The 6,000-nt window shown below is 42.0% G+C and overlaps 1 pseudogene; it reads right to left on the bottom strand.

The window, feature by feature from the left end:
* Positions 1–1,944: 1,944 nt before the first annotated feature.
* On the bottom strand, positions 1,945–4,683 carry LOC124988604 (phosphate carrier protein, mitochondrial-like; annotated as a pseudogene).
* Positions 4,684–6,000: the final 1,317 nt, after the last annotated feature.

Here is a 6,000-nt window from a genome sequence, read left to right as displayed (position 1 = left end):
AGAGCACAGCAGGAGTTACTGACCCTGGAGTGGGAAGGGGGGAGTCTGGCCATTTTAATAGAGAAAAGTAGGAAGGGATGAGTGTAGGTCCACCATGTCATTTCATTCCTACAGAACTCTCTGGGAATGAATATTGTTTCTCCTAATTTGCAAGAGATGGAATTGAGATCCAGAAGAGTTAGGTAACTTGCCCGAAGTCAGGAGAACCAAGAAGAACCGAGGTCTGACCCAAAGCCCATGCTTACTTTGAGTCCCAATTGTAAAGGTCACTTACCTGCAATATTTTAAAAACTTAAGTTCTCCATAAGGAAGTGCCTCAAAATATGACTGAAATTTAGTTGGGTCCTTGTTTTATGACTTGATAAGCCAGAATGCAACTACTGGAACTAATGTGCAGTACCATTTGGTAGGTACCTAGCAAAAGAAACTGCCCTTAATTAATGTTTGACCAATTTGGAACCAAAGGTCTGATATTTCCTGAGTGAGACTTTGCTACAATAAACAACCTTGCTCTTGCCTCTGTGGGTGGCTGAGAGGCACCAACATGCATATCTTGTATAATTATCTCTTACTCCTTCAACAATCCTGCCATGTGGGTATTATTGTGTCTGTGTTAAGAATGAGAAAACTGAAGCTCAAAGAGATCGAATACTTGCCCAAGGCCACAAAAGAGGTGGCGAAGGAAGGATGTGAACCAAAGTCTTCCTGATTCCAAAGTTGTTCTTCCTTTTTCAATGAAGAATTGTTTCACGTAGCTTGGGGATAAGAAGGGAGGAGCTGGTTGGCGGATGACTTATGAGGCTTTGTAATGTTTTCTGGCATGAAGCCTGCTTCCCAAGATTTTGTCTTTCTTCTTTCAACTTCTTGAACTCAGAAAGAGTTGCAGGACTAATCATAGCAAATGTTTATGTAGCACCAATTATTGTTCTAGGTGTTTTAGGTATAATGAATGAAACCTATTAAGTCATTCTGTCATTATCTTCATATATAGAAAGGCTGAGTGACTTGCTCAAAGTCACATAGTGTGTAGGTATCAAAGTCAGAGGCTTTGTCATTTTTCAAATGACATCATCGAGTAAAGGGGGTGCTCCAGAAAAGTGTTCTTTAGCTATTATTTGAATAAACTGTCATTGTTTCTCTTCCGACACCCCAGTCACACCGAGTGGCACAGGCTGAAGGGACCCCAGAGATGAGACACTTGGTGTCTTCTTCACACTTACATCCCTGCTTCAATACTCTAGTTCCAACTTTAACTTCTCTTAGTTGGAGTATTACGACAGGCACTTGAAAACTATAAAAAAACTTACAAAAATAACATTGATATGATTATTAAAACAGCAACTTAGCAAGACCTTGTCTTAAATTAAAAAATAAAAAAATCTGGGGATGTAGCTCAGTGGTAGACTGCCCCTGGATTCAATCTCCACGCCTGCCATTTGGTGTCAGATCAGTTGTGCTGAGATATCCCTCTCTTGCTCAACCTCCACTAGCTGCAGATCAAGTCTATGTCCATCCCCTGTCTAACAGTTTGGCCAGTCTCCCAGGCCACCCTTTTCGCTCTGATCCTTCAATCCCACCCTCCCTGAGCTGCTCTTCCCTTCTCTGTTGTCTCCTGTAAAAATCCTTCCTTTATCAAACTCCAACCTCAGAGCTAACACCAGCATTTAGCAAACCCCCAGCCCCATGTTATTTCTGTACTTCACTTACTGTCAAGGATTATTGTTTTGAAATACACAAATCTTTTTTTTTTTTTAAATGAACAGATGGGTTTATTTCAGAAGTTGATTTTGTAACTCTTTCTTTAAACAAGAGTACTACAGTGATTATATATCAGGAATAGACAATTTCCTACACTGTCAAATATATAAAAGTTCCTTTTGCACTTTCTTCAACACTGATCAACAAGCAGGTTCAGTCCACATTTGCCTTCATCTATTTATTGAGTTAACCAAGTTTCTTCAGAGACTCTGGCATCTCAGGTGGAGCAGGGCGAGCCTGAAGTAGACCTTCACAGAGTCATAGATGAACCACTGTAGCGCAGTAGGAGTACCAATCATGATGATATGGGCAAAGAGTCCCTTCCACACACCAAGCCTCTGGAGGACCTGAGAAGCACTGCTACCTTTCTCTTTATTCAGCACAGACACTACAGAATCAACAGGACGGGAAACAACTGCACAAAAGACTCCAGCTAAGTAACCTGCCACAATTGTTACAACCAGCTGTTCTGCCTTTGTACATTCACTTCCGGGCTTAGGAACCACAAACTTGTACAATGCTTCAACAGTACTTTCAAAGCAGGCAAACTTCATCATGGTATATGGTATCTGTCTCATCCAGAGTGGAGCAACTCCCTTGTAGAACGCTTTTATGCCTTCTTCTTTATACATTTTGGGAGTTGCATCCCTCAAAGTGTTGGCATAACCTGGTTGGGTTTGAATTCAAACTTTAGCAACTTCCATAGGAGCCAGGGCAATGTCAGCAAAGAATTCAGTACTGGCAGAGGCAGCCAATTATAGTGATGTGCGCCAGAGACAGGAGTTCTCCTCACCAAGCATGTTGCTATACAAGACTTTGAAGACTTCATAAAAGCCAAACTTGCAGAGCCCTTGCATAGAGTAACCAATGAAAGTAGAAGCCCATCCTTTAGCCAAATGGAACACCATCCTCCTTAAGTGTAACTGAGAATCCGTTAAATATGCCCTTGTACTTTTGCGGATCCACCTGCATAGGACATTTCACTAAGTCCAGGGGAATGACAGCAGTGTGTGTCAGCCCACAACTTACGACCCCACCAAAGCCACACAGTGCATAAAACTTCATGGAGCCATATTCACAACTGTACTTTTCCCCAGCAGCGGATGCTAAGTTGCGGGAACATCTGGGCCGGCCCGAGGGCCGGTGGGGCTGCTGCTGGGTGCCGAGAGGCCATCATGCACCAGCTGCAGGGGTGGCGTGTTGAAGGGGTTCCGCCGCACCAGGTGCACCCTAGACGAGTACACCTTCTCTTTAAGATGGCAAACATGCAACCTCTCCCTCGGAAAGGCTACGGCTCACAGAGGCCGAACGTCCTCCCGGTCCTCAGATCCGTGCCCTTCGCTCGTCATCAGCATGACGCACGTAGCCCACGAATCTTTTTTTTTTTTTTTTTCTTTTTTCTTTTTTGGCACCAGGGATTGAACCCAGAGATGCTTTACCATCCCCAGCCCTTTTTAATATTTTGAGACAGGGTCTTGCTGAGTTGCTTAGGGCCTCACTAAATTGCTAAAGCTGGTTTCGAACTTGTGATCTTCCTGTCTCAGCCTCCTGAGCCTCTGGGATTATAGGCGTGCACCACCATGCCTGGTCTGAAATAATCAACTCTTTTTTTTTTTTTTTTTTTTTTAAATTTTAGATGTCGATAGACCTTTATTTTATTCATTTATTTATATGTGGTGCTGAGAATTGAACCCAGTGCCTCACACGTGGTGGGTAAGTGCTCTACCACTGAGCCACAACCCCAGCCCAATAATCAACTCTTGTTCCAACAGAAGGTGAACTCTTTGCAGGCCAGTGACCATGTTATTCAGTTTTCTACAGTGCTTTAAATCGCATCATTGAATGGAAATTTCATATCTGTGTATTTTGAAAGAAGGCCAAAAAACCTGGCTCTGTGTGTGGTCTCACGCTGCATCCCAGAATGGGATAGGACAGAGCAAGAGTTGAATCATCTGCCTCCTCCTTCTAGAAAAACAGGCTGGAGGGTAAGCACTCCTACTGCTCAGCAGGGTAGATGGATGTGTCTAGAAGAGGCTGAAGGATCTGAGTAGGAACAAACAGACAAAGTGGGGGGCTGCTCACCCTTTGGTGGCTTTGGGTAACATGACAAATAGGATTTTACATTTGAGCAGGTCAAGTTCTGTGTTCTGTGCTTAGAGAGTTAATGGAAATTATTTCCCCTTTTATTAAAAGGATGGTGTGACAATATTAAAACATTGATAACATGACCATTTTCACTTTGATATAATCCCTTTCAGACTGCCCATGATCATACATTTAAAAAACTATTCAAGCTGGGCGTGGTGCCACATGCCTGTAATCCCAGTGACTTGGGAGGCTGAAGCAGGAGAATTGCATGTTTAAAGTCAGCCTCAGCAACTTAACGAGGTTCTGTCTCAAAATAAAACACAAAAAGAGCTGGGGATGGAGCTCAGTGGTTAAGCACTGCTGAGTTCAATCCCTGGTACCAAAAACTCCCACAAAACTATTCAGTAGCTGCAGTTAGAGTGAACACACCCTTTTATAGGCCTGTTGAGATCTTGCAGGAAACCAGATGAACAAGTGTTCTAGGGAGGGGGTCCTTTTCACCCAGATCCTGTGGTCCTGTCATCTTGATTTTCTCCCTCTCTTAACTTTGGCATGACTTGCCTTGGATTAATTTTTTTTCCCTTCCTCTTCTGTTCTCAGAGCATCTTAGAAAGATAACTATGAATCCCCACCCCGTTTTATCTTTTGTAGCTGGAATGCGATAGGAATGTGAGTGCAGGAGGCAAGTGGGTGGAACACTGAAGAACATATTTATGGTCTGACTGTCTCCTTTTGGATCATACTCTCTTTCGCCTAAAGTAATCACCCAAACTTTGGATCTGCTGAGTTGTAAATTGAGAGACCTGGACACCACATTCCACATTCTTTACCGTGCATCATTCATTTAGCACCTCGTATCCCACCACATGCACTTTCTATGTGAACTTGCTTCCCTTGAAAGGGAGGACTTGAATGGCCTCCTCAGTACTCTGTGTCCTGGAAATTCCTTTTTTCCATCATTACCAAGTCTGGGGATGAAGCAGAGAGAAGAAAGGCTAAAACCTTAGATTGTCTGGATAGTCTCCATCAGCTCTGCACCTTGGTCAGATTGCCTGTGGAGTGGGAACAGTAGTAGTAACTATCTAATAGTTGTTGGAAGGAGTAAATGACTTTCTTTTCTTTCCTTTTTTTTTTTTTTCAAATTCCTGGACTCAAGCAGTCCTCTTGCCTCAGCCTCCCGAGTAGTAGGGCTCTGGGTGTGTGCCTTCATACCTGGTTTAAATGAGTTAATACTGGTAAAGCAGTAGAACAGGGTCTGGAACGTAATAAGAACTCAATAAATAGTAGCTGTTGCCCAGATGTCTTCTAATTTTTCTCTTACATAAAATCCCCACCCTGCCCACAGTGATCCCTTACCTTACTTTTTCCGAAGAAAAAAATTGATACTCAATTTACTCAAATAATACTGTTGAGACAGTTGCAGGATAAAAGGGAAGAAACAATATCTGGGTTCAAATTTTTTTTTTTTTGCGGTTCTGGAGATCGAACTCAGGGCCTTGTGATTGCGAGGCAAGCACTTTACCAGCTGAGCTATCTCCCCAGCCCTGGGTTCAAATTTTGACACATTAAGTACTGTGATTCTTTGAGGGGTTACTTGATTCTTTGTTTTGACATATGTAAAATGAATATTTGAATACCTTAACAGGGTTATTGTGAGGAGTGGTTAAGAAATATCTCCTATGGGTCCTGATTCATGGTAGATGCTGAATAAACACACTTGCTCTTTCAAAGAATATTATTTAGAGCTTTTGTTTTCTAGATTATAAAAGTAGAATTGTAATAGAAAATTAGCAGTGTATAAAATTAAAGTAATACAAAACATATTTCCGGAGACAGTTTCCCCAGTCAGTAACTCTGATGCTGGAAACTAAAAACGGCTGGCTGTATTTCCTTTTGTCTCTCTCTCTCTGTCTCTCTCTGTCTCTCTGTCTCTATGCACAAGCAGGCTTGCATTTATGTTATGTTATATCCTAATTTTGCAGGTTGCTTTACTTTACATTGATATTTCTCCATCTCATTTAATATTTTTCCAAGTCATGGTTTTTATTAACAGTAGAGCATCCCACTTACATCTCTTCATTGTTTATCCATAACTCTGTTTTTGGACACTGAGATTTTTATTCAGGTTGTAGTTATTCTAAATTGTGCTGCATT

The sequence above is a fragment of the Sciurus carolinensis genome, chromosome 1 (genome assembly GCF_902686445.1).
Source record: "Sciurus carolinensis chromosome 1, mSciCar1.2, whole genome shotgun sequence".
NCBI classification, from domain to species: domain Eukaryota; kingdom Metazoa; phylum Chordata; class Mammalia; order Rodentia; family Sciuridae; genus Sciurus; species Sciurus carolinensis.
The sequence above is the reverse complement of the archived record's forward strand: the minus strand, read 5'-3'. Positions and strand labels throughout refer to the sequence as shown.